Below are 27182 nucleotides of genomic sequence, written 5' to 3' on the forward strand. Positions count from 1 at the left end.
TTAGTTTCTGTGATGTTTGCATTCATGTGCACTGAAACTTGATTTGAAAAAAAAAATCGTGGATGAAATCAAAATGGCAATATCTGCCAGAAATATCGCAATTCAATTTCCTCAGGGTCACATTGACCTGAAGACTCGCTCTCTTAGGGCGGATCAATCAAACCCAAAAAATTTTTTATTTATAAATAAAATAAATAATAATACATTTTTGGGTCTGATTGACCCGCCCCAAGAGAGCAGGAAGGAAAAAAAAAAACCCCGAGGAGAGAATGAGGGTTAAAATTGTTGAGCCCTACCCCAACAGTTACTCTTTACCTGAGTAGTCCTTTTTTCTTAATACTTTGCCAACTACTTTACACTTCTACCTGAGTAATAGTACTTTGAAGTAGCCTTACTGTTACTTGAGTAAAATTTTGGGCTTCTCAACAACCTCCGCCCATTGTTACAAAACTCATGAGTGATAGATGACAAAAGCAAAGTTAGGATATTGTGTCTATAAATACAACTAAAGACCAAATGGTGTATTTTATCTTCCAAACAGGGTATAGAGATGTTTCTGCCTCCTGTGGTTAATTTCACGGCCGATTTACGTTTTGTGCTCAACGTGAAACCAGCCATTTACACAGACATTTCAGCACATTCCAGACGCACAGTTAAGATGTGAATGTCATTATGGAGATTGTCCCCGCAAAAATATTCAGGTATTCATTTTGGTCATTATCACCCTCTACTAGATTCAAATCAAGGTGCTACACTGGCTAAGGCGTGCCTCACAGCAAAAAGGTCTAAGGTTCAAGTCCTGGAGTATGTAGAGTTTGAATACTGAAATGGACGTATACATTACTGTGGCTTTATTTGGCTTTTAAGTTTTTTTTTTTTGCGTTTTTTGCATTTTAAATCTATTTAATAAACCAGGCAAAATACAAACCATGAGCTCCTTTAGCAGAGGAAGCTCGGGAGGTTTAACCAGCAGTGAGGAGCTATGAGATATCCCACAATCCACTGCACAGATCAAACCCAAAAGATTCTCCATTAAAACCTTCTGCATAAATAAACTCAACTTTACAACATATAAACCAGAACCACTATAGAGCCACATCAGCCCGTTTGATCAGATAATTCAGCTTTGATCACATTTGTTTACGTTTTACAGAAACAAAACTTAAGACCGCGTTTCTAATTTGCAAAAACTGTTAGCGGTGATAAAAACAGTTCGCTCCTTGTGCCGCTGATGCGATCAGCTTCTGTCGGACTAAAGGACACGACTCAGTGGATTATGTGTGTTCTTTTTGTGACAGAAGAGGCGCTAATGATGGTGAGTCTGTTCTGTGAGTATATTGTAGGAGATAGTTCATGTTTTAGCTTTTCAGTGATCATACATGTGCAGGTCATATGAGTACAGATTGTACGTGTGCAGGTTTAGCGCAGCTCTTTATTTTACAGTCATGTATGGTCACTTTCTTTATGCTTGTCACTTTATTTATGTCACTACAGCGGGGAAAAGACTGGATAGTGTTTGTCTTTTGGACGCATGCACACTCAACTGTATGTTGTATGATACTACGTGTACATGCCACAGTATCCCGGTTACTATTGGAATATACCAGCTACAGTAACCTGGTTTCTAATAACCAGGATGCTGCCATAACCAGGATACTGAAACCGGGTTACTGCGTATACATGCACCATGAAGAAACCGGGATACTCAAAAACCCGATAATAACCAGGATACTGATGTGCATGTAAACACACTCATTATCTATTAAGTTTCACATTTGTTTTTTTGTTTTTTTGAGTCTCCCTTGCCTTTGCTCTCTGCCCTAAGTAACCTCCCCTTCAGAGCACTATCACATTACAATCAGCGTGCATCCTGCTAATGAAACTACTGCATCTCACATCAGGTTAGAATAGAGAGATCACTAAATGCCTGAAACATGCAGGGATGACATCTAAAACCTCTTCATACAAAGCTTGATTTTGCCCAATACCCCCTCTTTAAGGTCACACCTCTAAAATATACCCTATTTCTGTGAGTTAAAATGTATAATTGCCATTTATATCTGGAAACCAATTTTTCCCCAGGTACTTCTCCCTGTTTGGTAATGACGTTTCCATATAGTTTCCATATTCATTACACAATTTAGCTCTGCGATGTCAAAAAGAAAATTGCTCCTGGATTGGATTTTTGCTAAATGGGAGATGAGGAGTCATTACTTGTCTAGTATTATGAGAGTGAACTTTTCTTAACAAAGTAGTTGCTATAGCCGCGTTCTCTTCCTGAACTATGAAGTACTTTCTGCATGGACACTACAGTCAGCTTGAATGTTTTAATAATAATGCGGATATCTTTAGCCAGTCAGCGTTTTCCATCAGAGCTTGTAAGGAATGTAAAACCATCCCAGTTACCATCGGGGAAATTTCCACATATCATTTAGTCCACACTCACTTAAAAAAATGGTTATTTGGCGCTGAAACGTGTCAACACTAAATCCCTATCGCTGTCATCTCGTGGTTAATTGTGCATGTGCTTTTTGTTTTGTTTTGCTCTCTTTATTAAATGCTTTCAAAATGTTTTAACTGTCTGTAAATAATGCCGCCTTTGTCCTGTGTCTGCTTTTACTAATGTTTCTTACCTGCGTGTTTGAATGTTGCTTGCACTCACACTGCATCATAAATTTAGCTTGTGCTGCTGCCCATGTTTCACTGTGCTGCTCTGGGCGTTTAACATTTGTGTTTATGTATTTGCTATTTTGCTGCTGCTGCGCAAACTTACCTAAATTTTAATTCCTTTATCTACCGTATATTTTGGACTACAAGGCGCACTGGATTATAAGGCGTAATATCGATAATGTTGAATTCTCTCGTCTGTTTTCATACATAAGACGCACTGGATTATAACATGCATTACAATGAAACAAACGGACGACACTTGAGACTGATCCTTTTGCCCAGGCGTCCACGATCCATTGGCAGATCGTGGCATAATTCGCCCACCGTTGCCTCCCTGTTTTGGTGAATGTGGGTGGATAATTCAAGTTTGTATTTTTATTTCCTATGAGGATGACTCAAATATACATTGAGTAGTAATGTGTTTAATGCAGCTTTGCGCACATTTGTTTACGTTTTACAGAAATGAAACTTAAAACCACATGGCTCATTTGGTGCTGAAAAAAGCTCGCTCCTTGTGCAATGATGCGGTTCAGCGTCTGTCGGACTAAAGGACACAACTCAGTGGAATATGAGTGTTCTTTCTGTGACAGAGGGGTGTTCTGCTGATGGTGAGTCTGTTCTTTGCTTCTATCGTATTGGACATGGTTCATGTGAAACTTTTCAGAGATTATAAATCTGCAGGTCATACACATAGATTGTATTTATGAATAGATATTATTAGTTATAGATATTTTCTGTAGCATTTCACTGATGTCATAAATGCTCATGCAGAACTATACTTTGTCCTTTACTCCGTGAGGTTCTTGACTACAGTAGCCGTAACGCTCCAACAATCCATCAAGCGGTGCGGCTTTGTACCTTACCAAAGTTGTACAAAAACATTGACAGATTTTTGAGCGCCGTGTACCACATAAAATTGGTCAGTAAGCACAACCTAATACTTATGTGCATCGGATTATAAAGTACACTGTTGATTTTTGAGAAAATTTAAGGTTTAAAAGTGCTCTTTATAGTCCGAAAAATACAGTAATTGTAATCTGTCTTTCTCAGGAGCCTTCTGTACATCTGGCAAAGGACTGCAGATGGAAACTAGCCTCTTGGCAAACTCTGGTATATTATGCAGTTGTACTGTTGGTCAATATGCACTGTCCTTGTTATAAATAAATCAGTAAATAATTGTATTACCTTGGCATTTGTTCATGGTTTCTTACTGAAAATAGTGTCAATAGTGTCTCAAGTGCAGTGCAGTTTGTCATAAGATTTGAACACTTTTCGTCTAATTTCTCCATTGCTGAAAAACCTCAGCACCGGGGACTAATCTTCTGATTTGGAGTACCTGTGATCTGCTCCTGACTCATTTGACCCCAGAGCCATGAAGGAATGGGCCAATACACAGAACACATTTCTCTACAGATCCCTTGTTGTAGGATTTAACCATGAAAAGATTCAAACAAAAATAAAATCAGCAAATATTAACAGATCCTTCATGGTTATTCATTCGGAGCCATGTTTGCCTAGACGAGTTTCATTTTTGAAAGCTACAAAATCAACACTATAACAAAGCATTCTGAGTCGGACTAAGATGGCGGCTTGATCACACAAGCCTGAGGATCAAGTCAGTCAAAGACTTCAAAAAGACCCACGCCGTATTTTCCTCTGACTCACAGTGTACGGTCACAGCAGCAGCAGGAAGTGGGTCATTCTCTCCGTAGAGAAATGCATTCTCTGTTTGCAGAAGTCAAGGATTTCATCAATACTAAATAAAGTTAACAATAAAGTTTGAATTCTCATCTGCAAATCTAAGAATCTGTCTCACCTGGAGCAGAAACAGGGGAAAAACCTTAAAGAAGTCATACTGTTTGTATTGTATTGCTGTATTTTAAATCGCAATATTGATCTAAAAATACTTAATCAAAGAAACTAGTCAAATGACGCCAGCATTAGAAAACTGTGGTGCCCAGTGGGAGCTAATGTTGCCATAAACATCATCACAACAAAGAGCTGTGAAGCTGTTTTATGGATAGCTTGCAGATCGAGATTGTGTCTAGCAGATTTGTATGGAAATGACTATGTGTGTAATCGATTAAGAAAATAAAACTGGACAACGAAGTAGAGTGCAGTGGGAGTGTACTATGGCGGTGAAAACGGGAGTTGATCGGCAATAAGTGATTGTGATTACAGCGATTAAAGATTACTCAAACATGCATGAATCACTCCAAATACAACTTTGGGTGAGTAAATGGAGAGGGAGAACTACTACAAGATGGTTAAAAGCTTTCAAATGTACATTTCGCAAAATAGGTCTGCTTTAAAATAACTTTAAAACATATGGATGAAATTGAGAAGGTGACCTGAGACTCTTGAGATGACTGAAATCTGTGAGGTGGCACCTGACGTTGGCGTAGTTGATGGGTTTTGTAGTGCATAAGCCACAGGGGGGCTTTTTTTTTTTTTTACAGGACGTGGTCGACCTGCAGCATTCCCAGCCTGAACGCATCATGATCCGGTTCACATCCTGGTGGTTTGAAGGCTGCAAAGCTCTGCCGTTGTCCCTGCTTCAGAAGACCTGTCCAAGGGGACGGTGGCTGAAGAGAGAAACTGAGACCTGGTCCAATGAGCACGAGCAGCAGGAGGGCTTTCTACTCTGGCTCTGGCTTCCAGTGGTGAGATAAAACTCTCTGAATGACATTATGAAGGTTGCTTTAGATAAATGCACTAAAACTGGCTAAAAAGTTGGTCTGTCCTCCTCCCATGGGCTGAATGAACCAAGATCGACCTAAATAAACGTTTGTTCAGTTGACAAATTTTATTTCTCCTTTGCTATGAAGACTTGCGTAGGTGCTGTAGGCATTCAAAACCTTTTAATTCTTCAGGTTCATGTTACATATGTTCATAAATGACCACTTAATTTAGTTAAATTGATTGATGAACCTGTCAGTCTTTCATTGACCCAGAGCTTCTCTTCAGCTGTGATCAATAAGAGCAGAGTGGTCTTAACTGTCCACACTGCTCTACACAACATGACAAGAACACAGGGGCCATTTTGCTTTGTTAATAACTACAATGAAAGCATGGTCGATTAACAACACAGACAGCACTTAGCGGCCTTCACTTTCTATCGGTAGAAAAAAATCAAATAAACTCACGGTAGCTTTAATCCTTTAGGTTTGTTAGGTTGTGCCATAAAAGTGCATTCTGAGAAAACCACACAAAAATGATGTTGTGGTACCTGGAATGTTCCAAAGTATGGCCTTAAATGTATCCATGTATGTATGTTTGAAATGCAGAAAGAAAATCGACTGACAAACAGGTTTTTATTAATGTGAGTAGAGATCTGACCTGTAATTTCGCCTGTAGGCACCACCGATTTCCGTTTCCATGGAGACAGACAAGTTTAATGGCATACTGTGGAACATTCCCCATTTTGAAAGCAGGAGGGGGACCACTGGAAAAGTTTCGTAGTGCAGTTGAAAGAAAAACAAAATACTTCCACAACAGACTTTTTTCCATTCATCTGAGCAGTGTTTGTTTTGTCCCAGTTCAGATATATTGTAAAATCAGCTCTTGAGGTCAAAAGAAGTAAATAAATAAGTCATAATAAATAATAAAATCTCTGAGACTTGTGAAAAGTGCTCATAAACTCTTTGCGGAGAGTAATTTAAATGTTCAGAATCCATAAGGTAAGAGAGTAATAACTTTAGAAAACTGCAAACTGTTTACAATGAATCTGTTTTTCGCATTTGTGAGACAGTAAAAAATAGGTACAGCACCTTTAACAACAGCTTAGCATTTGAGAAAAGTGAATATTTCTCTATGAATTAATGAAAGTACAGTGTCTCACATCTCCTGTAGTCACCAGAATGTTACTTACCTTACACACTCTTTTGATTCCTCCTTGATTTGTGTGTTTCTGCTGAATTTGCCTCTGTTCTGGGCTGGCCCGTGGAGCATGATGGATAGTGATTGGCAGGTGGGGTTGGTCGCGAGCGTGTGTGTATGTATTTGTGTGTGTGTGTGCGTGAGTGTGTATTGTATGCATGGAGGGGCCCGGGCCGTACTGAGCCGGTGATGTATGGCCTCGCGTCGGCCAATAGGAAAAGTGCTGAGGCGTAGAGTTGGACTGCACTAGCATGAGTGATGGACATGGGGCTGTGGTTACATCCATCTCCTGTGGGCTCATAAAGCTCCACACACACACACGCGCGCACGCACACACACACAAACACGCACACACACACATCTCTGCATAAGTCCACTGTTTCACTCTGGCCTCTGTATCTGACTCTCCACACCACACTGACTCTCTGTCGTGAGCAGCAGTTACATCTATCTGGGTTTGTCTGAAGTCCAGAGCTTTTAAAGATCATATAATACGCAAAAATGACACTTGTGAGCGTTAAAGGTTGCATAGAGGATTTTAAGGGAAGAGAAATACAGCGACAGTCCTTGTGCGCATTCAGAATTACTGTTGAAGTTTCCTGTCTAGAAGTAATTCAGCGACCGACGCATCAGTTTTTAGACCCTTCGTCTGCTTCGGTCGCGCCATCGCTGGACGAGATCTCCAAGAATCACCTCAGTTTGGCTTTGCTCCTTTTCCTCTTCTCTTCTTCTTTCAGCGACCTCAAAAACTGACTTTCTTTTGCGGTGAACCGGTCGTGGATTCTCGTCCGCTGTCGTGACAAACTTTTGTGCGAAATGTGAGGAAGCAACAGTTCGAAAAAGCCTCCAAGAACCGCTGCGTAAACCACATAATCCCCGTGCTCCGACAAGTCAGTTACACTAGGGAGTTTGATTGACAACCTAACAGCCAATAGAAAATGAGGGAGCCTCGTTTTCTATTGGCTGATGTTTATCTGGCCTCACTACGTCCACAGTTGATAGATTTTCATTCTTTTTTTTTTGGTCATCATAATTACAAAGCTGCTGCGTCTCTGTAATGGTATTTTAATCTTTCACTGACAGTTTGAAACTAAAAAAAATCCTCCATACAACCTTTAAGCCATGTTATAATGTTACTGTTTTCAAGTACTACCCAGGCCCGATCCTACTCAGCTTGGTTAGAGCACTCACTGGGGGTGGACGACATCTCGATATTTAAAATATATCGAGATATTTTTTAAACACGAAATGGATTCTTACATATCGTATATATTGTTATAATGCTTATATTTAATTCTGATTTTGCCACTTTGCTTGTTTGCCCGCTCTGTGCCGTGCTTGAGTCCTCTTTGCTTTTGTTACCCTTTGTTATCACGACTCACTACGGCCGTGAATGCCCAAAGTCGGTGCCAACCAAAAGCTTCTAGCACCACGAACCTTTTCCAACACATCCTCTGTCACAAAGAGAACACGCATATTCCACTGAGTCGTGTCCTTCAGTCTGACAGAAACTGACCGCACAAGGAGCGAGCTGTATTGTTCAGCGCTTTATAATTAATGCAAATGAGCCATGTGGTTTGAAGTTTAGTTTCCGTAAAATGTAAACAAACGTGAGCCAAGAAATAAGCACATTATAATATCAAACGGGCTGATGTGGCTCTATAGTCGTTGTGCATTATATGTTGTAAAGTTTATTCATGCAAAAGATTTTAATGAATAATCTGCTGCAGTGTAAAACTTGTATAATAGTGTTTGAAAATGTTCAGTTTGAGGAACATGGATCTACAGTTAACAGAGTTTAGTTAAGAGTTATTTAGAATGAAAAGGACATTATTATTGTTCTATACAGGGATTTTTATTTATGTATTTATTTATTTTTTTAATGTCGCAGAAGCACTTTGTTTCTACATGAACTGCCGCCCTCTTTGCACTTCAGTACAGAAAAAAAAAGACCTTGTGGGGTTTCGCATATTCATTTTATTTTTCCTGTACAGATATGGAGATATAGCAAAATATATTGAGATATATATTTTGCTCCATATCGCCCAGCCCTCGCACTCACCCACAAACAGGAAGGTCAGAGGATCAACTCCCAATCTGGCCACTCTGTCAGGGGTCCCCAGGAGAAACTCATCACCCTTTTCCCATGTACAGTATGAATGTGATATGTGTGCAACTGTAGCAACAATACTAGCTTACTCACCAAATATGAAATGGATGAATAATGCAATGTAAAGTGTCACAGTGTCCACAAAGAGCTAGATACACACTGGAAGAAATATGGTTTGTAAAAAAAGGGTTTAGGCCTGTCACAATAACAAGAAACGAGAAAATATAGACGAAAATGATAATACTGACACTAATTTATGCCAAAAGTACAGTTATTCCTCAAAAAACTATTCTAAATGTAAATTGTGGTTAAAAACACAAACTATCAGCAAACTGTGTCTATAACGAGTCATAAAAGTGATTTATTCGACCTTCTACAGCTCAAATCTAATTGGAGTATTGAAAAACAACAACAACAAAAAATACTCAACATACATATTGACCCACAAAAGTTCTTGTTCCATCTACAATCATCTACAATGTATTGAATGATAACACAATACAGTAATTATCGTGACAGGTCTACGTGAAATTCTGTCCAGTTGACAAGCATTTGTTTTTGCAAGAGACCAGTTTCTACTTTCTACACTCATTTGCAAATTTATTTACACTAATTTTACAAAAAACATTAGTGTTGGGCAAATGAGACGGAGCTCCGGAGCTCGTTCTTTCTGAAACAAATCGCTCCGAAGCACTGCCTCGGAGCTCGTCTCGCAGCAGCCGCTCACGTGACCAAAGTGTCCAAGTGTCGGTCCCTCCCCCTACTGCTTCGCTCTGCGCGTCAATCGCTTCAGTGTATCGAAGCGTTTCATTGGCTCAGCGAATGTTCCGCTCTGCGATTGGTTCAGAGTGCTTCAGAGTGTTCAGTGCACTTCTGTGGTTTGACAAGCGCTAAACTGCTACAGTATAAAAGATGCACCAATATTTCTTAAAAATGTTGGGTAGTGAGGAGTATTGTGTGACGTTAGTGGTGATTTTGGTGACTTTTGGCATTTGTTTCATTTTCGATGGCATCTACAAGTGGAAAAAAGCGATCCATTGATCTAATTCCACCTAACAAGGTCACCTATTTTCTTATTTACAGCAGCTATTTATGTTGCTCTTTTCATATTATTTTAAATCATCATTATTATTGTTGTTGTTAGGTACGGTGTCGCTCTGCACACAAGTATTGTCTTACACTAACAATACTTCATCGATGCTGAGACACCTGCGTGCCAATGGTTAAATTTATCCACTAGAGGTCAGTGTTTCTCCGAGGCCTCAGACACGTCGAACCATTTGAGACAATATTGAAACTGAGGCTTTAGTGATTCACGAGGCTCCATTTGCCCATCACTAAAAGAGCATTACAGATTAAAAGGGACATAGGCGTCTTCTCACAGTCTAAATCTGTTGCATGGACCAATATTTCTTCTGTTTCTTCATCACAAACATTCACACATATTTAACGAGTTTTTCCCTCAAACAGAAAACACTCTGTTCCACCTTGTGATGTCATGTGGTAATACAAGAAGTGCTCCACTGCTTTTAAACTCCATACACCTTCACTAGAATCATTTGGATAATTTCTTTCTCTGCTTTGAAATTACCAATTTCAACTGAACTAGAGGTAAAAGGAGCTGTTCACTTGAAAACTACAGCTTCATGACATCACAATGTGGAACAGCATTTTGAGCTTTGGGGATGTAGAGGGACTAATAATAAAGGGTTACTCAAATATGTGTGAATGAAATAAAACACAACTCCAGGTATGTTTTTTATTATTATTATTATTATTTATTATTTATTTTTTTTTTTAAGGAGGATTATCTTATCAGAAAGCGAAATGAAGCTCACGGTGCAAAAAAACAAAATCAAATCAAGTTAAGATGACTTGAATTAAGAAAGTTTTATCATGATTTGAGTAAATTTCACTTGACAAGTCAAATTATCTGCCAGCGGAGTAAGACTTTTTGCACTTTAAATATAAAATGCATCTTGCTACACTGAAAATAAGAAAAAACAACAGCTCTTCGCACTTAAAATAAGAAACTAAATCAAATGTTGCTTGAATTAAGAAAAACACATTTATTTCAAAATGTTCTTAATTGAAGTCTTTTTAACTTAGATATTGTTTGTTGCAATGCACATTTGGGTTGCCAGATTCAATGCTGCAGTTGGTTTAAACCTAAAATGCCTCTCTCTGATCTGAATGGTCACTACTTAAATCCCAGAACCTGCAGCCAAGCATGAATCAGTGCTAGTGCAGCCTTTACAGCTCAGTGAGGGAGTTTTGAAGGTTCTGGTGCATGGTCTGTCCACATATTGACAATGATAGGGTAAGGCACTGCAGACTAGACTCAGGTTTTTAAGAATGCAGGGTACATACGGTTCCTTCACTTACATGCATTAATACCATTACTCCAAATCATGACCAAAGTGCTCAGAGCAGCAGCACCTAAAACCATTATTGCCTCATGCAAACTAAAGTCCACACAGAGCCGAGCGCGCGGCCTGCCTCCCAATGAGCCGCAGCTGTGTGGGGTCAGACGAGGCCAGTGAATACATCAGAGCACCTCCTGCATGTAAAGCAGACCCACCCAGCCCCTTCAGCATCTCCTCAGTACCACCAAAGTACAATCACCGTACCACCAAAGTACAGTCACCGTACCAAAGTACAATCACCACCACCAAAGTACAGTCACCGTACCACCAAAGTACAGTCACCGTACCACCAAAGTACAGTCACCGTACCACCAAAGTACACCACCGTACACCCGTACCACCACCAAGTACAATCACCGTACCACCACACACCGTACCACCACACACACCACCAAAGTACAATCACCGTACCACCAAAGTACAATACACCGTACCACCACCACCGTACAGTACACCGTACCACCAAAGTACAATCACAGTACAGTACACCAAAGTACATACAGTACCACCACCACACCACCGTACAGTACACCGTACCACCAAAGTACAGTCACCGTACCACCAAAGTACAGTACACCACCAAAGTACCACCGTACACCACGTACCACACCAAGTACCACCGTACCACCACAGTACCACACCATACAGTCACCGTACCAGTACAGTACACCGTACCTACAGTCACACAGTACCTCCATACACTACACCCCAGTAGTATCACACAGTACAAACACACAGTACAGTACAGTACACAGTACTCCACAGTACAGTACCTCCACAGAACCATCATAGAACCATCGCAGTAGAAACGCAGTGCCAACACAGTACCTCTTCAGTACCATCACAATACCTCCATAGTACCATTGCAGTACCATCACAGCAGAATCGCAGTACCACAGCAGTACCATCGCAATGCCATCGCAGTACATTCACGAGTACCACCACAGTACCCTCACAGTACTATAACAGTACCTCCACAGTACCACCACAGTACCATCGCAGTACAGTCACAGTACCACCACAATGCCATCACAGTACCATCACAGTACCATTGCAGTACGATCGCAGTACCATTGCAGTACCATCACAATGCCATCGCACAGTACATCACAGTACATCACAGTACCAGTACCATCACACAGTACAGTAATCGCAGTACCATTGCAGTACCATCACAATGCCATCGCAGTACATTCACAGTACCATCACAGTACCATCACAGTACCATCACAGTACCATCACAGTACCATCACAGTACCATCACAGTACCATCGCAGTACCATTGCAGTACCATCACAATGCCATCGCAGTACAGTACCATCACAGTACCATCACAGTACCATCACAGCAGAATCGCAGTACCATTGCAGTACCATCACAATGCCATCGCAGGACATTCACAGTACCATCACAGTACCATCACAGTACTATAACAGTACCTCCATAGTACCACCACAGCACCCCTCACAGTACCATCACGGTACCATCACAGTACCTCCATAGTACTGTCACAGTACCACCACAGACCCATCGCAGTACCTCCATAGTACCACCACAGTACCTCCACAGTAATGTCACAGTATCTTCACAATGTCATCACTGTACCTCCTCTGCACCCATCTCAACAATCCCTCCGACCTACCATACCTACCCCTACCCCCTCAGTACTCCCTCAGTATCCCCCCCGAGTGTGAGTACTTTGTCAGCATCAGCACTGCAGTGGAGTGGTGCAGATTTGAAGCGAACACGATCAGATATTCATGAGTGAGCAGACAGTTCAGAGTCAGACTAACCTTGGCGCTTCCACAGTAAACATGATGTACATTTAGAGGATTACTGTTGAGTGCAGATGGATTTTCACTATAGACAACAGGAGGAAAGCTAAAACAGCATTTTAAGAGGCCACTAAGTCATTACCTACATAAAAACGTGTAAATAAAAGAGTCGTAAATGCATTATAAAAAGTCTGTAACTTTGTTGTACTTTGCCAATACTTTAAAGTGACATCACGCTGAGGGTGTTCTATATGGATCTCTATGGTGGACTATCAGTAGTCATTTTCAAAGCAGATAATCTGAAAGTTAAAGAAAAAAATGAAAAACACAAAATGGATTTCAGCAACAAATCTTCAGGAGGCTGTGAATTTTATGAGTGTTCAAGGTGCTGTTTAAAGGTGCACTATGAAACTTTTCTGGTTGGGGGACCGCCACATGCTTCTCTCCGTGGATATGCCATTGCTCTGCCTGAAATGTTCCACAGTATGACATTAAACAGCTCTAACTTCAATTTACATCCACAGGTAGTTTTATAACTCAAAAATACACACACACACAAAGATCTGTAACTTGGTTTAATTCCATACTGTGAAACATTCCAGACAAAGAAATAACATCTCCATGTAGAAAAGCATTTGACAGATCCTACTCCAGAAAAGTTACACAATGCAGCTTTTAAGACTTAGATTTTTTTTTTAAACTCCCTTATTTTTTAGACTAATTTGCTCTGGAGTATAAGTCGCACCAGCCAAAAAAAAATGCATAATGATGAAGAAAAAACATTTAAGTCGCACCAGACTATAAGTCACATTTTATTGGTGAAATTGATTTTATAAATTCAGACACCAGGAACTGGCATTTCATCTTAAAAGACAAGTTATAGTAATAACAATAGAAGAGAGAACAACAGACTGTTAACGTCACATATGAACAGTTCTTCAGATAAACTATAGCATAAACAACAGAACAGAACAAGTTTACCAAACTCTCCATCTCACTCCAAATCACTAAATCCATTAAATTCTCCATCCTCTGTGTCACTTCTGAGTAACTCTGCGACCTCCAGAGGTAAACGGACATCATCATCAGACTCAGCACCAGTTTCAGTTAGAATTATTCCACCCTTTCTGAATCCCGACAGGATGGTTTTGGTTGTCACTGAAGTCACTTAAATTAAAAATTTTTAGTGGTACAGAAGTAATGGTGCGATTGACTGACATGATACAGACAGGACAGAGGCTCTTTCTGCAGTAGACATGTGCAGTAGAGTGAAGTGACAGTGGTACAGGAGTAATAGAAGTAGCACATACTGACACACAAGACTAGAGCCTCTCGAGTCTGTCAGTGTGAATATTTTAATATGTCAAGTCGCACCGGGGTATAAGTCGCAGGAAACACCCAAACCATGAAAAAAAGTGTGACAAAGGTGAGTGAGTAACTAACTGTAAAACTGATGGCTAATGCTAACTGTTGGCTTTGACTGTAATTTATGTACTAGTACTACTTGTTTAACGGCACACATCAGCTCATGGTCAGATTGTGTTAAAACAAAGCTCAGATTAAAGTCTAACAGAGTGCCAGAGTAACTTCAGCTTCAGACAGAGCAGTGCCTACAGTAAGCATCACACCTCTAGGGAATGTTCATGACATCAGATGCAAAGTTATTAATAGATATTTTTGAACATCATAACTACACTTTAATTAGGATTGGTTAATATATATATATATATACACACACATTCTTTTTAGCTTTCTTCCGTGTTATAACGTTGTTCCCTTATCAAAAATATTCCTCATCCATGCATGTTTGAGTAATTTAGCGATCTCTCCTGGGCCCTATTCAAACCCTCCTTACAGTTGGCTGTAAGGCTCAGTACAACGCCCCACCTACAAGCCACTGTCACCCGTGCTCCCACAAGACAATTCTCCATAAATATACAAAAAACATGATATAAAACTAAACTCTAGAGTCTTAAAAACCTAATGAGACGTGCAATACTTTAATTAGAGAGATGCTCTGACGGGAGAGCAAAGGGAGTTGACTATCCCAATAGAATAGCAAAAATTAAAGTCAAATTCATAAAATATGTTATTGCATTGTTTTTAGAGGTTATAGCATTTTCAACAGTAATACCCCCTCTTTAATGCTTTATTTTGTCAGACTGTGTCCAAAATGTTAAATAACGCACCTGGTATTTTATGGATATTTAGTGTTTTATTACTCAGGCTACTTTTTATTCATGTAATACAAAAAATAATAATTTTGGCCCCATGATAATATATTTTAAAAGCCATATTAGGTTAGTGATGGTGTGTCATCTTAGTGGAACCCATTTCAGTGACAAAATGGGATGTTTAGTGTGAAATGAGTTCAGAGCGCTGTGAAGTGTGTAAAAATCCATTTGTTTTTCACAGTTTGAAAACGATCAAAATCTGGTGAGGCCCTGCAAAGAATCGCTAATCCAGCTCTCCTTCCTGTGCATATAGAACATAGTGAGGGCTGTTTGGACTTTAAAAACACAGAGGAGTTCATCTGCTGGTGGAACAGTGTTTTGGTGTAAGACAAGAGACAACAATTCATTAAGATGTTATGCATTGCTGTGCCTGAAATTATCCACAGTATGACTTTAGACATAGCAGGTGATGCCACCAGGCCAAGTTACAATAGAACATTTTCACAATGGCTGGAAGTCCCGGCCTTTAGGTCTGTGGAACTTCCAGTTAATGGTTTTCTATGGCAAAATGTCTGTGGAAATGTCTTGTGTATTCTCTGCCGGCTTCATAAATCTGCCTCATCACCAAATCTTCAACCAACAAGGTCGACAAAGCATAAACATTCTGTCCATGAAGAATTTATCCACAACTGCCAAGGTTAGAAAGACGAAAAGTCACTTAAAGGTGAACAACGACGAGCATTAGAGAACTACTGAGCAAAACTAACATTATGGTCATGAATAACAAAAGCAATAAGTAATTCATCAATAAGTAACTTATTAACTCAGACTGATTCAATAAAAATCTATTTCATGATGTAGATATTAGTATAGATGGATAAGATTTGTGCAGTTCGTGTTAGGATTTGTGTTTTTGTTCTCTCCCCTCCCTTTTCTGTTTCAGAGCTTGAGTGTGGCAGGGGGCGTGGCTGGCTTTTTCCGGAGCAGATGAGGCACACCTGCAATCAATCCCTTCATCTACCTCAGTATTTAGTCCTGGTCTTCTCATCACCACTTTGCCAGATAATTCCGTCCTGTTCGGTAGCGTCACCAGGCTCTTGGATTTATTCCCGTCTTGCTTATTGTTTGCCCTGGATTTACCTACTCCTGTTTTCTCCCAGGTGTCTCCTGGTCGTCTGCCGTTGCCTCCGGAGAAGTTGGCCAGCTCCCTGCCTCCTCAGCCTGCCTTCGTTTGTACAATAAACTGCTTAAACTTGACTGTGTTCTGATTCTGCTTTGGGGTTCCTCTTCCCCCACCTTAACAGTTCGTATGCTACAAATGTATTCGAACTACACAAATCTGTCTATGCTTATATTTAAATCATGAAATATATATATTTTTTAATTTTAATTCTAGAATCAGTTGTATTTATTATTTATTTATTATTATTTTATTCATTACCATAACTTCTGGGCATGTCCCATGGGAAGGAGGCCCCGGGGAAAACCCAGGACACGCTGGAGGGACTATGTCTCTTAGCTGGACTGGGAACACCTCGGGGTCCCCCCAGAGGAGCTGGAGAAGTGTCCAGCATGAATGATGTCTGGGCATCCCTGCTTAGACTGTTGCCCCTGTGATCCAGCCCCAGATAAGCGGAAGAAAATGGATGGATGGACCATGACTTTAGTTTTGTTCATAAGTAGTTCTTTAATACTAGTCGATGTTTGCCTTTAAGTTTTCATCTTTCTTACCTTGATAGTTTTGGATAAATTGTTCATGCAAGAATGTTTATCATTTGTGGACCTTGTTAGTTGAAGATTTAGCGATGGGGCAGATTTATGAAGCTGGAGGAGAATGCGTGAAACATTTCCACAGAGATTTTGGGATAGAAAACCATTAAGCAGCAGTTCTGCAACCCTACAGTGGGGCACTTCTGGCCGTTGTGAAAAAGGTCTATTCAGATCTGTGGAGAGACGATTCTTCAGTTAGAATGCTTGTTTTTTTTTCTTTATATTTCAATGTGTTTTCATCTGCAACAAACTTGAACGGTATAAATGCAAGATAGATAAACTTAATCTGAAAGTGATCAGAACCTATTGGGAAGTTACATCCCAACAGCAGGTGAGAGAAAAGCACAGACGTCTTCCCAGTCCACAAATGCTCAAAGTTCTTCCATGTATTTGGCTAAAATAAACTGAAGTACGTCTGTCAGCGTTGCCATGTTCGTTTTGATAAGCTTGGACCCTTCATCTTTGGCTTCCGTCCAAACTCCAGCTGATGTCACACAGCACTTGAAACTGAAGACACCACTGAAGACCACGCACCCTTTTCACTGTTTTGCACTTGTTTGCACTAAAGTTGCCAGAAAGGACTTGGAACGGTACACGGTGCCATTAAAACACCATCTACTCAGCTCAGTGGCAAAAGAAGCTGATTTAGTGTTTAGTTCCACTTTAATGCCATACTGTGGAACATTCCAAGTGTCGCAATAACGAGGAGAAAAGCAGATGGCAGGCCTTTTATAGCACATCATAAAAAAAAAGTTCTCAAAAAACAATTTGGCAAAATATATGCCCTTTAAGATGAGTAAGTAGAGGATGCAAGCTTCATGAAAACAAGGTCATAAATAACACAAAAGTCAACGGGAGTTTTAATGACAGGTTCAACTCTAAGCACCAGGTTCGGTTTGGTTTGGTCAAAAGGAGTTATGAAACGCCGGATCTATAACCAATGAACTGCTCTTTACAGGAGGCTGTGATTTCCTCCCTGCTGCTGATATAAATAATATATCTCACACTATAATTACTTTCGTGTTTATGGCTCCGCAGCATACAAATGAGAAAATGACTTAACATTATTTTTGATTCGCACCGTGAAATTGTATTTTCGCCCGGGCTCAGTGTTTTTGGCTGTTACCGGCGCGTGCGTGTCAGAGACGGTGTTTTATTTATTTACACCTCGGTCTCCTGCCACTCTTGTCACAGACGCCCATCTCTGCGGGTCAAATGCCAGCTCCTGTTTGCATTACATTTGCAACATAACAAGATAAAGCAACTAACAGAAGAGATTGCTTTCACGTTCTGATGTGATCGTTTCAGATGGAGGGCAGGGGCCATTATAATTCTATGGGAGAGTCACTGTTTTTGACACAAATATATAAAGTTATGACCCACAACTGTTGAACCTTAGTATTTGTTTGAAAATGAACCCATGAACTTGCCATATTATAATGGGGTGACAGTCAGAGAGGTGGGTAGTACTCATTTACATTCCCTCAGTTACTTTAGTTTACTAACTTAAAAGAAATTGTACTTTTCTGACAGCATTCTTTCACTTCCATTTGAGTAATTAAAAAAAAAATTAAAATTGAAGTATCAGTACTCTTACTTAAGTAAAAGTTGTGCTTCCTCTTCCCACTGTGATTAAGTCTACAAGTGACAAAAACTTTATGTTGACAATATGAAATGATCTTAACATTTGTGTTTCTTGCTGTGCTCCTTCAGATATGATTTAGTTGCTCTAATTTTTGTGTTTGTTTTTTGAAAATACCAGATTTTGTGCATTATTTCATCTTTTGTTATTCAAATTACATTAACTTCATATTATAAATCTTATGTCACGCCTCAACTCTTCAAGTTTTGGTTGAGTACTAGTAGTTTTCTGAATATATATATATATATATTCTGACTTCAGTAATTTCTTGGGCCAGTACTAGTTTAAAGTAACATTACTCTTACTTGAGTATATTTTTTGTTACTCTACCCACCTCTGGCAACAGTAGCTCAGTGGATAGAGCAGTCGTCCCCGAACCTAGGTCGATGGCTCGGTGATTCCCAGTCAGACATTCTGTTGTTGTGTCCTTAGGCAAGACACTTCATCCACATTGCCTCGTATGGAAGTGTTAAAGTGTGAGTGATTGTGGTTGGAGGGACCAGTGGAGCAGATGGGCAGCCTCACGTCCTTCAGTCTTCAGGCCACAAGACCGCCGTGGCTACAACAATAACTTAATAACAGAGTTTTGCGTCTTGGGGGTGAAGACGGAAACGCTACAGTGGAGCGCATTCAACTTTTCCACTTTGGAGGGTGGTTCCATATTTTTGTGTTTTTAAGCCCCAAAAACGCTGTCACTATCTAAACAAAAGGCACTTCCAATTAAATATTTTGTTGAGCGTCCATACTAAAAACTAAATGAAGGTATCAAAGAGGTAACCCAAATGTCTTTTCTGTCATTATCAACATCTTTTAAGCTTTAAGAGTCTGCAGAGCCTCCGTAGTCTATTTCACCTCCTCGCTCACATCTACAGGTCCTCACTGTGAAAAATACAGGCTTTAGTCTGAGTCCTCGCCAAAACCGATACCTAAAAAATGTGCGGAATCAGAACTTTTGCCAATACCAGTATCAATGTCGGAACAACCCTTTTTACTGCCATCAGGTGTGTAATTACAGCAAAATGACTGCAGTGTAGCTTTGAGAGACTTTGACAAGCCTGTGACGCACATGACAAGTGTTTGCCATTAACATTATCATTATCACTAATTAATTATCATTAATCACATGCCTTGTAATCCTGACAACAAGCATGTCATTGAGCACTATAATACTGCTACTTCCTGAAGCTGTTCTTTTCTTTATTTATTTGCGCTAGTCAAGAGGATGTCGAGCCAGTTTTTTACAGAGTAATTACAGAGATATGAACCATAAGCCGGGTCAACAAATCTGTAATCTGACACACAAACACAGCAAACTCCACTTGAGAACTCACCTGCCTCAGCTCAGTTTAAACTTTTCCTCGGTTTCACTTTCGTTTTGAGGATGGCCGACCATTAAAAAGTCTAATATTTTGTACTGAAATGTTAATTGTTATAGCTACAGTCCTAACTTTTATCACTCCATGGATGTCACGTGAACGCAACCCATTACACTAGTGATGGGCGATTGGAGCCTCGTGAAGCATTGACACCTCAGTCGCAATATTATCTCAAATGGTTCGACGTGTCTGAGGCCTCGGAGAAACACTGACCTCTAGTTTAACCATTGGCACGCAGGTGTCTCAGCATTGATGAAGTATTGTTAGTGTAAGACAATACTTGTGTGCAGAGCGACACCGTACCTAACAACAACAAAAATAATGATGATTTAAAATCATATGTAAAGAGCAACATAAACAGCATGTTGTAAATAAGAAAATAGGTGACCTTGTTAGGTGGAATTAGATCAAAGTGATCCCAAACCATGGATTTTTTCCATTTGTAGATGCCATCGAAAATGAAATAAATGCCAAAAGTCGCCAAAATCACCACTAACGTCACACAATACTCCTCACTACCCAACATTTTTAAGAAATATTGGTGCATCTTTTATACTGTAGCAGTTTAGCGCTTGTCAAACCACAGAAGTGCACTGAACACTCTGAAGCATCTGAACCAATCGCAGAGCAGAACATTCGCTGAGCCAGTGAAACGCTTCGATACACTGAAGCGACTGACACGCAGAGCGAAGCAGTAGGGGGAGGGACCGACACTTCCACACTTTGGTCACGTGAGCGGCTGCTGCGAGACGAGCTCCGAGGCCAGTGCTTCAGAGCGATTTGTTTCAGAAAGAACGAGACGTGCTGCGGAGCTCCGTCCCATTTGCCCATCATTAGTTTAAACTTTTCCTCGGTTTCACTTTCGTTTTGAGGATAATCGACCATTAAAAAGTCTAATATTTTGTACTGAAATGTTAATTGTTATGGCTACAGTCCTAACTTTTATCACTCCGTGTATGTCACGTGAACGCAGCCCATTACACCCATTCACAGTTTCGATATGCAAATACCCATCCAGCCGAATAACAGGAGCAAAGTGACGGCAACCACACTGACATAAAGATGGATTTGTAATTATTATGAATTATTAATTAACATGTCAGCGATTTGTTGTTTAATGAATGTGAAGCCATGGGGAGTTGGAAGCATCTGCTGCATTTTCAAATAATACATAAATCAAACTGTTAATTGTGATGGCACAGAGAGAAGAGACTGCAGCGAGAGGCTTTGAAGTCCTCTTTTTTCTTTTTTTTTTTCCTCAAAGGTCTTATATTACACAAAATTGACTCTTGAGCTTTTATGTTAGAATGTTGTTTCCTCGTCCAAAGCATACCTCGAGTTATGTTTTGTTTCATTCATACATGTTCGAGTAATCCTGCATTATTAAATGTCTGTGTACATCTCCAAAGCACAAAATGCTCCGTTCCACTTTGTGATGTCACGTACCAGTAGTTTTTGATTTAACAATTGCCTTTTACTTTTAGTTTGGTAAAGATTAGCAATTCAAAGGCTGAAATCATTCAAATAACATGATTTCAGCTTAAATATGGAAAATGAAACAAAACACAACTCTAGGTCTGTTTGTGATGAGGAAACATTATAATATAGGCTACGTTCAGACTGCAGGGCTTAACACTCAATTCTGATTTTGTTTTGTGAAATCAGATGTTTTGCATGGTCGTGCATGGTTGTATGTGATTTACAGAAGTTGTCCAAACACGGACGGGAGCATTGAGCACCTGGCGATTTTAAAGTTCCTCTCGTACCGGAGCCTGAACATGAACAACTTACTTGTTTTAAGGAGGAGATTGAGAAGGAGAAGGACGAGGTTTTTGGCCGTGGTGTTTTGTGGGGCAGCGGCAGCAACGACCATTGAAAGGAACGTGTGGATGTGGAGACGTGGCCAAGAGTGGTGAGTGGTGATGTGCTTCACTTCAGTGACACGGAGTTCATTAACAATTTTCGCCTATTTCAGCGCAGAATAGTGACGTTTGTGAATTGTTGATAACGTGTAGGTCGGATGAATGCGCTTTGGCCGATCAGACTGAAGTCGCATGTCAAAAGATCAGATATGTATCAGACTGTCATTGAAAGATCAGATACAGGTCACATAGGGGCCAAAAAAAAAATCGGATTTGGGTCACTTCAGGCTGCGGTCTGAACGTAGCCATAGATCTTAAAACAACATAATATGGGCCCTTTAAGCAAATGTCTATGGCAAATCCCAGGGTCCCAAGTGCCCCAGACAGTGTCACCTGGGGACACGAGCCTTATCTGAGCAGGTCTGTGTTCAAAGAGCCAAGTACTGGGCTGTGACATGTGCAGCCTGTCCCATAAGTTTGCTCCAGCAGCTCTACACTGACAGTGGAGCACAGTCTAAATGTGACACTCATCCTCCCACCTCCTGTGTGTGTGACCGGGCTCAGCGCTCTGCTCCAGTCCGTGGGGGCAGTTCACCCTGGCGGCGCACAGGGACTGGTCGTGTTCATGGCGGGGGTGGGTGATATGCCAAAACATTAATGTCATGATTTTGCAAGATAGGGGGACCAGATGTCTCTGTTTAGTCACAGTTTTAAACCCTGTGTCCCCTGTCCCAGCAGATTTGTCCCAGTTTTATACAAGAATGTTTGATCAATCTAACACCTGCTAACAGTAAAGAGGGGAATTTATTGTCAAATGTTTTTGTTTAAATAAAGAAAACATAAATCTCATAAATACACTCACAAAAGTCTCTTGTTATTTACCATATTTTTTCAGACTATAAGTCGCTCCGGAGAATAAGTCGCACCAGCCAAAAAATACGTAATGAAGAAAAAGACATATATAAATTGCACTTTTTGGGGGAAATTTATTTTATAAAATCTGAGACCAGAAACAGACATTTCATCTTGAAAGGCAAGTTATAGTAATAACAATAGAATAGAGAAAAACAGACTGTTAACATCACATATGAACAGTTCTTCAGATAACTGGGTCTGGTCAAGCGGTAACGGAGGGAAACAGGGGCAGATTTTTTACATTCAAATAGCTCTTATTCAGAAACTAGAGGGACTATTGAAATAAGTAAAGTATCAGAATGTAGGAAAGAGTTACACTCCAACAGGGTAAAGTTAAACTTGCAATATTCTTTCAAGTTGTTGACAAAAAATTTAAAACCTCATGTTGGTAACAGAGGGAATGAAATATGCAGCACTTTTTGGGCAATAAATACAAACTGTGATAACTAGCAGTTCTCACTTACATATTATAAGTACAAGATTAGGTTGAAAAACCTCTTACTTTTTGAGTAATGAGATTTTTTATTAAGAAAGGTCATGGTAACGGAGGGAAAAGTAACGGAGGGAAAATTGTGCAAGCAAGTAGAAGGTGCATGATTTTGTATAATTTGTCAGCTTTTTTCTTCCGAAAACTTTAATATTACCAACTAATATTACTAACAATATATACCAACTAAAGAAAAAACAACAGAACAGAACAAGTTTACCAAACTCGTCATCTCACTCTCACTGAATTATTCATACTCATCATCACTTCTGAGCAACTCCGCGACCTCCAGAGGTAAACGGAGTGTTGTTTCCTCCTCTGCATAGCTGTCGTCAGACTCAGCATCAGTTCCAGGCAGAATTATTCTGGCCTTTCTGAAACAACAACAGGAAGTTGCACCGGAGTATAAGACGTAGGATCACCCAAACCATGAAAAAAAAGTGTAATTTACAGTCTGAAAAATACAGTACTGAATCATGAGTGGACAAACTATAATGATAATGTCCTTAATTAGACACTCTTTTCATAGTTTTATTATTACCACACCAAACCGGGTCTGTCCCAGTTTTTACTTTTGAAAATCTGGTCACCTCATGCCGATCTGATCACAATTCACTCTTCTCTGTGATTGGTTGAATCCACCTGGCACTCACTCAGAGGCTGGAGGCTGACCAATCAGAGGTGTGTGTAGCTGACAGTGTCCTTTGTGACCATTAAACAAACCAAAAAAAAAAAGTAATGTACATTATCGGGCATAACAGAAAAAGTGCAGACGACAATGAGAAAACACAATGTCAGCACACTGATAAACCATACAGAAAACTCGGGCAGTTACTCGTCCACCCAAAAGATAAAATAGAAGCGAAGCATAAATGTAATGTCATATATGAAATAGCCTGCATGTCCTGCAATAAAACACACATCAGGGAAACAGGGAGGCATTCAGTACACGAAAAAAAGAAACATAGGTCAGAATGCGAGAAGGAAACAGCGAAGGCGAAACATGAGCAACAAAACACAAAGCAGAACAGGAACAAGTCAAAGTCAAGCCATTTCTGACCACTGTAAAAGAGAGAAGCACATTATGGACTGGGACGAAGCAAACATCATTGGGACAGAAGAAAACAAACACCATCGCTGGATTAAAAAGGCAACCGAAATATGGAAACGTGCCCACGTCACTATAAACCGGGACGAGGGGGCTTTTTTACTCTCACATACCTGGGATACTGTCCTGAGGAAGTGGGACTGCGGACGGCGCTGTTTTCCTGCCTCTACCGCTAGTGAGCAGTCGAAACTGTCAGGTAGAAAAACAAACTCTTGGTCTGAAAAAAAGGACCTAATAGTATAATTATGGGAAGACCAAATAAACCTCACTGGACTAAACAATCTGATAATCACGATATGGATAGCTGACCAAAATAGCAGATCGCCACAGGGGTCAGATCACAATTCCGCTTGTATCTCTACACTGCCCAGGCCTAATTCACCATGGACTGTTCTGCTCAGAGATAAACTTTTGTTCAGTTCAAACCAGCCTCACCTCTTTCAGTGCGTCAAACAAGCTGCATAACCCAGACATTCAGAGCGAGCGGTGAGAGACACAAGATGAAATAGAAAATATGCGGAATACTGGATTTTGTTCAATACTGGAGTTCTCTCGGTGAATAAGTGGAATGGATCAGAAGTAAGAAGCAATCCAAAAAATGAGTCATAATCCTATAGGAACAGTCAGGCAGTCTGGACGAGTGATGTCATAATACCAAAATATCAAAAAACAATAATTAAAGCACTTTTTCTTTAGACAATAGAGTTTGATTTTCAACATTCAACCATACTTTCTTTTATACAGTATTCCCACGTGGTCTTACATCTGTATAATCCCTCCGTGGTCCAGGTAGGTTCCACAGTTGTCCAAGGGTGTATACCAGTATCTCTCTTATACTTCTTCTGATACAGCTCAAGATCATTCTAAAACTATTCAGAAAAGGTTCATGTCTGTCTTGTGTATGTGCCTTTTTACAGGATTTTTCAGACTATAAGTAGCACTTTTTTTTTTTCATGGTTTGGGTGTTTCCTGTGACTTATACTCCTGTTCCTCCCGTAGCACTGTCACTTCACGCTCAACTGCAGAAAGAGCCTCCGTCCTGCTGCAAGTAGCGAAATATGCAGCCAAAAACGGTAATCGAGCAGCAGGAAGAAAGTTTGGAGTGAGCGAGAAACTTGTGAGAGACTGGTGAAAGGTGAGGATGGAGAACACAGCTCCACGGTAACCGGGAGGATGCACCATGCAAATTTCCTGGAAGTCACTGGATGCATGGACAAAGCCTGGACTTCAGTGACAGCAAAACCATCCTGTCGGGATTCAGAAACGCCAGAATAATTCTAACTGGAACTGATGCTGAGTCTGATGGCAGCTACACAGAAGAGAAAGGGGTGCTCCGTTTAGCTCCAGAGGTCACGGAGTTGTTCAGAAGTGACACAGAGGATGAAGAATTGAATGGATTTAGTGATTTGGAGTGAGATAGAGAGTTTGGTCTGTTCTTGTTCTGTTGCTATATTGTAGTTATAGTTATAAGAACTTTTCATATGTGACATTAACAGTCTGTTGTTCTCTGTTCTATTGTTATTACTAGAACTTAACTTTCAAGATGAAATGTTGGTTCCTGGCCTCTGATTTTATAAACAAAATTTCCCCCAAAAAGTGCAACTTATATTTTTTTTCTCCGTCATTCTGCATTTTTTGGCTGGTGTGACTTATACCTATAGTCCAAAAAACACGTTAGTATCAATACATGCTCCAATTAATATCTAGTTTTGATTATTGTGTTAGTATCAATGATATAATTTTCAATACTTTTGACAACCCCACACTATACAGAATGATCTTTGGATGGCCGGAGATTGAGTCCCACCCCTTTGGCTCCATCGCTGCTGTATAGAAACAGACACATTGAAGCAGCAGCACTAGTGCACTGAAATAATTTGGAAATATGGTCCATTTGGAGAAGATCAGATACACTTTATCTAACCAAGAAAGTGCACATTTCAGGCCAGGTCTTGGATGGATCGGCATGGAAAACGCTTTATTCATAACCCATTTGTTTTTACTCCTGTGTCCGCCATGAGGGAGTTTTATATCTATCAACTCCAACTATGATTCAGAATGTCTGGGAAATAAAAGTTGGCCAAGAAAACTTTAAAGTTCTAAATGCAAAAAGCTTAAAGGTGCACTATAACATCTCTCGTCGGCTTGGCTCCATGCAGATGTTATGCTTGGAATGTTCCACAGTATGTTATTAAAGGACCTGTATTACACTATTCTCTGATCAGTAACAGTAGTGTGTGGTGACTTTTATGGGCAGGCAAGCAGACTTGGGGTGGACATTAAAATTTAATCGATAACAATTTAATAACACCACTTTTTACATACTACATTGCAATTTTGTTTTTATTTTACTACAACCTTGACCTACATAATTAATTATTATTTGCATATTTTGTTTGTACAAACTATTTGTTTCTTCACAGGTTTGCCCTATTCCTAAACCTTATTTATGCAGCTGAGCCTTCAGTGCTATTGTCTATATAATTATTATTCATCTAGAATCCATATGCATGATATATGGCAGCTCTACACATGTGTAATGCACTTACTACGCAATACGCATATTCATGAAGAGATACTAACAACAACAGTGCACTGGCCAGGCAGGTGCACTTATAATACAGCCCTATGTGTCACAAACCTCCCCTTAAAGGGACAGTCTGAAATTTTGGACATAGGACCTCATTTCCTAGTGAGCCAGAGTGTTGGAGACGTGTGGAGGCACTTCTTAAAATATTCCATCCAGTCCTTGTATTTGCAGAGGTCGCTGGTGCTAGACTAGTGCATGTCAATGGCCATAGTTATCCTGCCACTAAAACTCTTACCCACTCCACAAAACACCCAAAGAAAATCTATTATTACACCAGACTGTCCGTGTCTGTATCGATAGAATAATTTTAGAAGTAAAACCAACGTTGCATTTGAAGGATTTATGTCTGAGCAGCAGCAGTGAGTTGTACTTCCTGATAGAAAGCTCGGCAGCGGCGG

The sequence above is a fragment of the Boleophthalmus pectinirostris genome, unplaced genomic scaffold, assembly GCF_026225935.1.
Source record: "Boleophthalmus pectinirostris isolate CB_2022bp ecotype Guang Dong unplaced genomic scaffold, ASM2622593v1 HiC_scaffold_23, whole genome shotgun sequence".
Lineage (NCBI taxonomy): Eukaryota > Metazoa > Chordata > Actinopteri > Gobiiformes > Gobiidae > Boleophthalmus > Boleophthalmus pectinirostris.